The sequence below is a fragment of the Vanellus vanellus genome (assembly GCF_965231255.1).
Source record: "Vanellus vanellus genome assembly, chromosome: 3".
NCBI classification, from domain to species: Eukaryota; Metazoa; Chordata; class Aves; order Charadriiformes; family Charadriidae; genus Vanellus; species Vanellus vanellus.
Window position 1 is genome coordinate 61,768,629 of NC_138907.1, and position 11,481 is coordinate 61,780,109.

An 11,481-nucleotide genomic window follows, 5' to 3' on the forward strand; every position below is an offset into this window, starting at 1 on the left:
TTCTCGGTGGGATTCAGAGACTCTCATAAACTGAGACAAGGAGCCTGGATAGGATTTTACGCCCTGTTATGTCCAAAAGCACCATGAGATGAAGAGCATGGCAAGTTCTGTGATCCACCCCTCCAAACTTCCTTCTACACCGTCGTCCTTCAACTCCACTGCGTATCTTGTGGGTACATTGGACCATCCATACTCCACAGATGAAGAGCAGCCCTTGCTGCACCTGCTAGCAGGCTAAAATATAGTCTGCCCATTCCCAACTCATCCAAACCACCTCAGACAAACATTAAGGTGGCAAGCGTGCCTGGACGTTTCCCTTCAGAGACCTCCAGAACACAGCCTGCGGCCAGGCAGTGTAGGTACTATGAGTTCTGCAGAAAGCACACAAGGTTTGAGCTCATGAATGAGCTTAAGACCTCTCTTACCGGCAACTGAACTATACTGTGTGTGAGGACTCTGCCACTTAGTGCCTTGGCTGAACTGGGCTGTCACTGCCTTAACGCTTTCCAAGTAGCACCCTCCAGGGATAGTATTTCATGCAATCCATGAAATACCCAATGATATTTCAATTTGGCCTACAAAGTGTGCTTATTTTCTACCTGGCAAACTAAAAAGATCAGAAATACAGGAGGACAGGAAAAAAAATGGCACAGAAAGGAAGAATTCAAATAAATACGTAAGATGTGGCAAGTCAGAGTGCCACAAATGCAAAATGTTAATATGCAACATCATTAAAGCCCCGATGCTGTGAAATGTGTAGAGCACACGCCAGAGCCTGTTTTCTTGCAGGGAAGGAAAACAGTCCTATTTATCTTCTAACTTCCTTTTGCTAAAAACATGTTTCTTTTAAAATTAATTACTTTGGGAAAAGGCAAGAGAAACGGGTGCGGTGGAGTGGGAGGAAAAAGAAATACTGCGAGTTTGAACTAATTAAAAAAAACCCAAAAAAACCAACAACCCATGCACCCGGGGAACATGGTGGAGACCACGTTTCTGCTCTTCAGCTATTTCTGGAGGCTGAAGGAGAACAAACAGACTGAACAGGTTCTACCTTCCATAGCGAGTTGCACCAGAAGATCTGTACCCTTTGTCCTTCAAGGTAGAGAGCAGGATGCAAAAGGAAATGTAATCATAATGAGTCACACAATCTACATACTCCAGGGTTTTTTTTTTACTTGATCTTTGCAGTAGTTGATCTTTAATACATGTGTATTTAAAGTTTGGCACGCCAAACCTTGGGACTGGACTGGACACAGTCTTTCTGCTGTGGGAGAGCTAGCCGTTAAGAAGTATTTCTAGCAGACTCTGCTCTCCACCATTTCTACTCAGTTTCTAGAAATCACAGAGTCACGGAATCATGGAATTTTCAGAGTTGGAAGGGACCTCTAGAGATCATCTAGTCCAACTCCCCTGCTAAAGCAGGATTGCCCAGAGCACATTACTCAGGACTGCATCCAGGCGGGTCTTGAAAATCTCCAGAGAAGGGGACTCCACACCCTCCCTGGGCAGCCTGTGCCAGTGCTCTGGCACCCTCACCGTAAAGAAGTATTTCTGTGTATTTGAACGGAACTTCCTGTGTTCTAACTTGTGCCCGTTACCCCTCGTCCTGTCACTGGGAACCATTGAAAAGAGCCTGGCTCCATCCTCCTTCAACCCACCCGTTAGATACTTGTACGCCATAATAAGGTCTCCCCTCAGCCTTCTCTTCTCCAGGCTAAAGAGTCCCAGCTCTCTCAGCCTTTCCTCATAAGGCAGATGCTCCAAGCCCTTAATCATCTTAGTTGCCCTTTGCTGGACTCGCTCCAGCAGTTCCCTGTCCCTCTTGAACTGGGGAGCCCCAAACTGGACACAGTATTCCAGTTGTGGCCTCACCAGTGCAGAGTAGAGGGGGAGAATGACCTCCTTCGACCTACTGGCCACGATCAGTGGACTAATGCTCGTATTGGCAGGTGGCTTCACTACTCCAGGTAGACTCATAGCAGGAAACCCTACCAGCTGTAAAAATCACTTCTTTTTACGCACCCTCCCCTTCCTTCTCCCCCTGGAAGTCCTGCTGGCTCAATGTATCTATATCCCACTGGATTCAGACTGTATTTATTTGGCTGCATGCCCCTGCACCCTACAGTGAGTGTACGGCAACCATGCTGGGCTGTGGTGATCACACCACGCTTGATCTGCCCTGCACACCCAAGCTCAGAGACTCAAAGGTCCCCCCCATCACAGGATGCGTATGTTAAAACTAAACACGTGAGATGTATTGAGAGCAATTCAGACTTGTGGTTGACAGATAGAGCAGATGTACCTTTTGCTTCCAGGGTACATAGTTTTGGTGTGTCCCAACTGGCCACAGTTTTCAGATCCTTTGGTTGTTCCTGTGTTGCAGTTTAATAAGCGAAGGCAGATGATCCAGTTCTCAGTGTCTTTGCCTGAAGAGATATAAATCACATCATAGGTATTATTGCTTTATATGTTGTATCATTTGCAGAACAATTAAGTGTGCATTACTGAAGGATTAATAAGTGAGCCAAGGCTACGGAACATAATGCAACTTCACAGCAAGAGATGACAACACAATTCTTTAATACTGTAATAGTATTTCATGTAAAACCAGCTGATGTAAAAATCAATCCCATGCTAAATTGTGTTTTCCCCTTCAGTCCTTTTCAACTTAAAAAAAAAAAAAAAAGCAGGAAAGATCCCAACAGCCCATAAATAATCTCTAAATAAAGTGTTACAGACTGACGGTAAGTGGCACTCTCACAAACCCATATTTGTATTAAAAAACCTCATCGGTATACATTTTATAGACTATCAATTATAACAGCTGAAAGTAAAATAAGTGTGATGAATGTACATCTACTTTACTATCTATCTCATGTTTTTCAGAAAATGCTATTTTTATTCCAAGCTATATATCTTATAAAGTTAGCACAAACAAACTATATGTTTTAGCCGTAACAAAATCTAAACATCTACGTCCAAGACATGTGCAATTACACAGAAGTGTATTATAAACTGTACATAAAAGAATAATAAACCACTAGTTTTTAATAGACCTCCACAGAGAAAAGACCTATCACAGACGCTTTGGCAGGTAAATCAATGGATTTATCCTTGCAAAATTGCACTTCTTCCAATAAACACGGCTCTGGGGTGTGATTTTGGACAGTATCTTCATAATATACGACAGCTCAACATTAAGACTGCTGGGACTCAGAGCGGGTCAAAAAGCAGCCAGCAAGCTAAAGTTTTTTTGCTTTTGGCTCTCTCTTCGAAAGCTGCTTTAGGGCCAATGGGTGCTGGTGCCCCCCCAGGCTGGTATCACAAAGAGCCCGTCTCTGCGGTGAGCGCCGGCTCTGCCGGCGGTGCTTGAGCGAACCGAACAAACCACCCTCCCTCCCCCTCCCAGTGGAGGGTGTTGGTCCCCTGCCCTGTGGAAAACGCTGGGCTGTTGCTAGCACAGCAGTTACGCTGCAGGAAAACTTGCTTCCAAATAATTTAGCCTTTATTTACTCAAGGGGAAAAAAAAAAAAAAAAGCTAAAAGGTGAAAGCTAATGAGGTACTGGAACAGGAATTATTTTACAGTAAAAAAAAAAATACTTTGCATGTTTCTAAGGACACACCATCATGGGCAGATCCACAGAGCGTCCTTCAGGGCAAGCTTTCCCGAGGACCCTGCACCTCTACACGTAACTGGGTAGTGGGAAAGCTGCTACATCAGGTTGTCCTGTTGCACTGAGAAGGCAGGGTACAAGTTAACTGAAAAAACTAGGTGTGGGATGGGCAACTGGGGAAAGCAAGCAAGCAGAGAAAACAACTAAGTGCCCTTTCTTTCTACCCTAGCTTTATGTGAAGTTTTTTTTTTTTCTAATAATGGTTTTTGAACGTAAAGTTGAAATTATTCCATATTCTGTCCCTATGATCCCACTGTTTATCTAGTTCACAAAGTTCCCGGCGTCCTTCTCACATAGGTACAGTGTTTCTCATTTGGCTGCTTTTTAAATCAGTATATTCATATATAAATAAGCTAAACTAGGAGATGCCTTGCTGCATAACTGGCAAACTGCACTGGGGGGTAGGAGTGCTTGCCAAGTTGTAACAGGAGCACAGATCATGATCAAGACATCGCGATAACACCTAGGAAAGGAATGATGCAATCCCGAGCTCGAGGCATCACTCCTTGCCTCCGCCACTGACCCACGCAGACAGGGCGAGAACCAATCGGTGTCTCCATTTGCTCCTCTAAATTACAGTGTGCTCAGTAATACATCAGCTGGAGGGTTTGAGGCTGAACTCGTGTAAACCGATTTTGATTCCTTCCATCATGTCTCTCATTAAGTGTAAAGTGCCTCCAGGGAAAGGCAGCTGATTAAACAGGTTCCTCTGTGACATAATGAATTTACAAAAGCCCTCCAGTGTTGCTGGGGATGTACGGGGAAAAATATCTTCAGCCACAGATGGCAAAGTCCACCAAGAGGGAGAATCACCCCATTTCCTCTGCCTTGGGGTCCGGCAAACCTTCCCTGCCCACCCTGGGGGCTGAGAGGAGATGCCTGCTGAGTGCTGGGAGGGAGAGAAGGGGCAGGGACAGAGGGATGCAGCCATCCGCTCATCCGTCCAGGGCACCAGCACCGCAGCCCACTGTGCCCGCGCTGAAGCGTGGGGGGTCACAGCCTCCTTCCTTCCCTCGGCAATCACAGCCCAGCCCTGCCAGCTTCCCCACACAGCTCTTGCGCTGCAGCCCCACGGCAAAGCTCTCCCAGGCAAGCTCTGCCCACAGAGAGGTGTCGCCTCCCCACACAGGAAAGGAGTACCAGGCTTTTTCCAGCATGCGGATCCTGTTTTTAATGTGACTCAGCTCTGCAAAGTCCATAAGGATGACACGGGCTGTGCTTTATTAGCAGTTAGGTTAATGTTTGGAAATAAAAAGACTGATGGTTTTATCTGTTTAATCATTTGGTGCTGCCAAGAGCGACCATAAGCACAGCCCAACGGTGCATGAAGAGAGTACAGCCTGACATTCGTTTCCCACCACTAAAATCCAAACATTAGCATACAAGTTGCTTAGCAGGCTGGCAGGGGCAGGCAGCCAGCATCGCAGCTATTGGAGTGACTCAATGATCATAATTTTTCTTCATGGAGATTTTCAGCCTCCCCACAATGGAAGGAAATAGGGATGGATGAGGTGGGCTAATTTCAAAGTTAGGCAGTTCATTTGTGTTTGCCCAGCTTCCCTGTGCCCTTAGCTGAACTAAGCTACAGAGCTGAGGGCGAAAAGACTCCTCTAGTTTTTCCCCAATATCGTTTCACTTATGTGGGGGGGGTCCCCCCCTCTCTTTTTTCTTGAATCTCCTCTTCTCAGGTACATTCTTTAGCAAACAGTAGCTGCAATGCAGACTCGCCACGTGTAACCGGGCGATGCTGCTGACCTGCCACACGCAGCCAGCAGCGGCTATAGCTATTCATCACTGAAGAGAGATTAGATGGGTAGATCACACGGTCAGCTGGCACCCTGACAACACCGGATGTGGCAGATGCCATCAGTGCAAAGAGCAGAATAAGAGACAAAAGGAGCCAACAGACACAAGGATGTTGTCTTAACAGATGATAGCTACCTCAGCTAGTGTTTATTGCTATTTATCACTAAATAAACGCAGCTGTTAAACTCATCGATCCTTTGAGACGTACGTAGAGCAGAGTTTGGCGATTTTTGGCTGAGTTACACAGAACACCTCTCCTTCTGTACACAAAGGCAAGGGGGAGAGAAACCTCACGGTGGAGTTGCACTCCAAGCAAAGCTTCCTTGGATGTGCAAACACACGCCTTACCCACTTCTGGGAAGGCGCGTGGCTGTATACATAATGGTCCAGCTGGCCCAACAATTCCAACGAGTAAGCATTGTGCTGTTGCAAGAGCACTGCAGAGCTTATAACTGGCCAAATAAAGTGCATTTTGTAAAAGCTTCTTAGCAGCCACACAGGTGAGCTGTCACAAAGGGGACTGGCTAATCACATCAAACAAGACAGAGCTTCTGCAGGGCTGGCAGACCTGAAACACAAGGACTTGAGACCCTCAAAGCTTCTGCAATTGTCCTGCATCTAATTTCTTTCTCCTGTTTGTACTCTGTTGGTATCTACTCTTTCCAGTCAAAAGGGCGGCAGCAGCAGCCCATCTTCTCGATCACCTTCTCACGTCTGTGGTATTTCTAAGAGAGAAGATGCGGTCAGGAGCTGCCCGTGCCTTTAACATGTCAGCTCAACACTTCAAATCCTTTTTCCTCTGCCAGAGCTATGCTGTTTGCTAGCATAAAAATAAGCAGAGCCTGAGCTCTGCCTACTCTCCCTGCCTTTCCTCATATACTTAACAGAAAAATAGCTGGAGTGCAACTCCCACACATTGCACAAGATCCAGACTCAAGCAGCCCTAAAACAGGCTTTTTCCTGTCCCAAGTTTATGCTAGAAGTAGTCAAAATTTAACACTTGCGAGATTATAACACCTCTAAAGCAAGGGGAGATAAGGGGGGAAATCCAAGCAAACCTGAACACACCCAAAATGCGCTGCCACTTCCATAACTAACAGAATCCCACAATGCTAAGCTAAACAAAAAAATAAAGTAAAAAAGTCTTACCACCACCTCTTTAACCCCAGCCTCAAGGCAACTTCTACTTCACACCTACATAGCTTCCCTCCAGCTTCACATTTTCAGCCTTGCCATCCTAATGAGAAACCTTTGCCAGTTGGATCCAGCTCCCAAAGCAATCTCCCTAATGAGGACAGGCACCTGGGGACCTACCTGCTTGGCTCAGGAGGAGAATTTGGTTTGTTTTTCCAATCCCCCGTACTGCAGAGTCCTTTGAGGCTGTGATAAGGGAATGCCAGACCACCTGGCAGCAAAAGCAGATGAGGAGGGAGGGGACTGATGAAGAGCTGAGATGTGGGTGGGAGACAGAGTGGGAGGAAAGTGTTAGAATCATAGAATCGTTGGTGTTGAAAAGACCTTTAAGATCATCAAGGCCTAACGTTAACCTAACACTACCAAGTCCACCACTAAGCCATGTCCCTAAGCACCACACCTACATGTCTTTTAAATACCTCCAGGGATGGTGACTCAACCACTTTCATGGACAGCCTGATTCAGTGCTTGACAACCCTTTTAGTGAAGAAATTTTTTCCTAATATCCAATCTAAATCTCTCCTGGTGCCACTTGAGGCTGTTTCCTCTTGTTCTATTGTTTGTTACTTGGGAGAGGAGACAGACACCCACTTTGCTAAAACCTCCTTTCAGGTATTTGTAGAGAGTGATAAGGTCTCCCCTCAGCTTCCTTTTCTCCAGGATAAACAACCCCGGTTCCCTCAGCTGCTCCTCATAAGACTTGTTCTCCAAATCCTTCACCAGCTTCATTGACCTTCTTTGGATGTGCTCCAGAATCTCAATGTCATTCTTGTAGTGAGGGGCCCAAAACTGAACACAGTGCTTGAGGTGGGGCCTCACCAGTGCCGAGTACATCAGGACAATCAGTTCCCCAGTCCTGCTCACCACACTATTTCTGATACAAGCCAGGATGCTATTGGCTGCCTTGGCCACCTGGACACACTGCTGGCTCATATTCAGCTGGCTATCGACCAAAACCCCTGACCTGGCAGAAAAAAACCCTCTTTGCTGCCAGGCAGCTTTCCAGCCACTCTTCCCCCAGCCTGTAGTGCTGCATGGGGTTGTCACCCAAATGCAGGACCCAGCACTTGGACTTGTTGAACTTCATACAATTGGCCTTGGCTCATTGATACAGCCTGTCCAGGTCCCTCTGTAGAGCCCTCTTAACCTCAAGCAGATCAACACTCCTGCCCAGCTTGGTGTCATCTTCAAACTTAGTGAGGGTGCACTTGATCCCCTCACCTAGAGTGTTGATAAAGATATTAAACAGAACTGGCCCCAATACTGAACCCTGGGGAACACCATTTGCGACTGGCTGCCAACTGGGTCTAACTCCGTTCACCACTCTTTGGGCCTGGCCATCCAGACAGATTTTTACCCAGTAAAGAGTACGCCCATCCAAGTCATGAGCAGCCAGTTTCTCCACCAGGATGCTGTGGGAAATGGTATCATAGGCTTTACTAAAGTCTAGGTAGACAACATTCACAGCCTTTCCCTTATCCACAAGGTCACCTTGTCATAGAAGGAAATCAGGTTATTCAAGCAGGACCTACCTTTCACAAACCCATGCTGACTGGGCCTGATCACCTGGTTGTCTTGTATGTGCCATGTGATGGCACTCAAGATTATCTGCTCCATAAACTTCCCTGGGACTGAGGTCGGACTGACAGGCCTGTACTTCCTCCTATCCTGCTTCTGACCCTTCTTGTAGATGGGTGTCACATTTGCTATCTTCCAGTCAACTGGGACCTCTCTGGTTAGCCAGGATTGCTGGTAAATGATGGCAAGTGGCTTGGTGAGCACTTCTGCCAACTCCCTCAGTACCCTTGGGTGGATCCCATCCAGTCTCATAGACTTGTCTGTGTCTAGGTGGTGTAGCAGCTCACTATGCATTTCCCCTTAGATTATGGGGGGTTCATTCTGCTCCCCCTCACTGTCTTCCAGCTCAGGGGGCTGGGTACCCAGAGAACAACTGGTCTTAGTGTTAAGGACTGAGGCAAAGAAGGCATTAAATACCTCAGCCTTTTCCTCATCCTTTATAACTATGTTTCCCCCCACACCCAATAAAGGATGGAGATTCTCCTTAGCCCTCCTTTTGTTGCTAGCTTATTTATAGAAACATTTTTTATTGTCTTTTACGCAGTAGCCAGATAAAGTTCTAGTTGGGCTTTGGCTTTTCTAATTTTCTCACTGTATAACCTCATGACCTCCTTGTAGTCCTCCTGAGTGGCCTTCCCCTTCTTCCAAAAGTCATAAACTCTCATTTTTTACCTGAGTTCCAGCCAAAACTCTCTGTTCAGCCAGGCTGGTCTTTTTCTCTGCTCGCTCGTCTTTTAGCACATGGGGTGCACATGCACCTTTAAGATTTTGTTCTTGAAGAATGTCCAGCCTTCCTGGATTCCTTTCCCCTCAGTACTTCCTCCCAAGGGACTCTGTCAACCACTCTCCTAGACAGGCCAGAGTCTGCCCTCGTGAAGTCCAAAGTGACAGTTGTACTCCTTACTTCTCCAGGAACTGAAAGCTATAATTTTGTGATCACTACGCCCAAGATGGCCTCCAACCTTCACATCCCCCACAAGTCCTTCTCTGTTTGCAAACAACAGGTCCAGCAGGGCATCTTCCCTATTTGGCTCGCTCACCAGCTGTGTCAGGAAGTTATCCTCAACGCATTCCAGGAACCTCCTAGACTGTTTTCCTCTCTGCTGTGTTGTATTTCCAGCAGATGTCTGGTAAATTGAAGTCCCCCATGAGGACAAGGGCTAGTAATCGTGAGACTTTTCCCAGCTGCTTATAGGATATTTTGCCTGCCTCTTGATCCTGGTTGGGTGGTCTATAACAAACTCCCACCGTGACATGTGCCTTGTTTGCCCTCCCCTTGATTCTTGCCCATAAACACTCAACCCTATTGTCACCATCATTAACTTCAAGACAATCAAAACACTCCCTAACACACAGGGCTACTCCACCACTGCTTTTTCCTTGCCTATCCCTTCTGATTGCAGCTGTTGGATATGAGCACCCAGCTTTGATCCCAAGCCTGAGAAGAGGGTGTAGGGTACTGGTGCACATCTGGCAAATCTACCTTTTTGGTTTTTTTAGATTTGTTTCTTTATTATGCCTTTTTTTTCACCCCATTTCTTTTTCTGTATTTCACTCACAGCTAGTTGGGAATGGGAGGCTTCACTTTCTCATGAAGTTACTGTTCAGTCAAAGCCCAACTTTAAAAATACATTTCTAAATATGTACTATTCAGTCTTGTCCTCAGTGATTTGATTGGCAGAAATAAGAGCTGCAAAAGCGGATCTTGTCAGTCATTCTTAAGCCTTCCTTAATATGGAAACAATCACTTGCCATTTCAACCACATTTTTAAAGGGGCACAGTGTGCTTAATAAGATGCGCACACCTGCAGTCTCAAACTCTCTTCATTTTCTGATAAAAATTTTTTTGTGGGGGCTGCAGATGTGCACAAGCAAGATAACAGACCCTTCCAGGTGGCACCTGAAAACCCATCCTGGCCTATTTTCTATCATTTTCTGTAAATACACTGCATATACGTGTACATCTGCATGTACTTTCCATCCCTCAGGCACCCCCTGGCACAGCTCTGAGCCTCTGTCTCTTGAAATCCAGAGGATGAGCGTATGCTCGTGTGCAGGGGAGGCACCGCACCGTACAGCACCTCGCGGCTGCGGGAAGTGGAATTTGCTCTGTAACAGGTCACGGTGGCTCTGTGGCAGAAAGTGAGACTAATATGGAGGAGATTTTGCTATTTGCTATTTTTAGGCTCAGCTTTTTTCCTTTCGGAAGCACAGCAGAGAATTAGGGTTTATTCACACATGGTCATCACTTGCATGTTGTGGACACAGACCCCGTGTCATGCAGTGCCCACTCATTTTGGACCTGTCTTTCAGAAGCAGTGAGTACCCGTGGCAGTGGCTGTACTCTCAGAGACACAGAGACACTCAGCAACCTTAAAAGAAGACCAAGGAAGCCTGGTGCTGGGGCCTCAAATTATGTTAGGAGAATGGTTCCACAACAAACGAAATGTCTATTTTTCATTAAAAGACCTCCTAAGAATTAAACTGGAATTATTCTATGGTAAATTTAGCTACTGCCTTTCTGGGACAGGATGTCCAGAGAACAACCATGCTTCATCTTATCACCAGAAGGTCTCAATTCTGACCTGAAACACAAATTTGGTGCCAGGTGTAGTACTGTGTTTGTGGTCTGTTGCAAATGCCAGCCAGCAAGGGAATGTGTTGGTTTATGGCACACAAGTAAAAAGCACAGAGCGAAGTTCAGCTGCGTTGGCCTTTGCTGGGAAAGGAAATAATTATTCTATTTGTTTTGCTTCCAAGATGGGAAAAGCAAATGTCTTTCTCACCTCACTGAGAGGAAAAAAATCACACCCACTACAGTTAAGGTGCACTCCTTTTAACTGAGCAGTGTGACAACATTGCAATTTGAGCACTTTTTTTTTTTTTGGCTGCTACCTTCTGTTGTTGGGTTTTTTTTCTTTAATGCGGTTTATCCATGAGAGATGCCCCATGTATGAACATAGGTTGTTTCCTACAAAATGGCAAAGCTCATACATAAAAGGAACAGGTAGAGCAGAAGTGAAGCTGATTTCAAACACACTTTTAGAAGAGCTGATTTTACTGCAAACCGGAGGCAAATACTTGGCCACAGAGGAAAAAAAAAAACATCTTGAAGTGAGCCACGCCAGTCTGTCACCAGGAGTGGACAGGTTGGTCCTTCCTTGGGGCCTGTGGTGATCCTTCTCCTGCAGGCTGTGAGCTGTGATACCGCCGAGGCTGCGGCTTTCG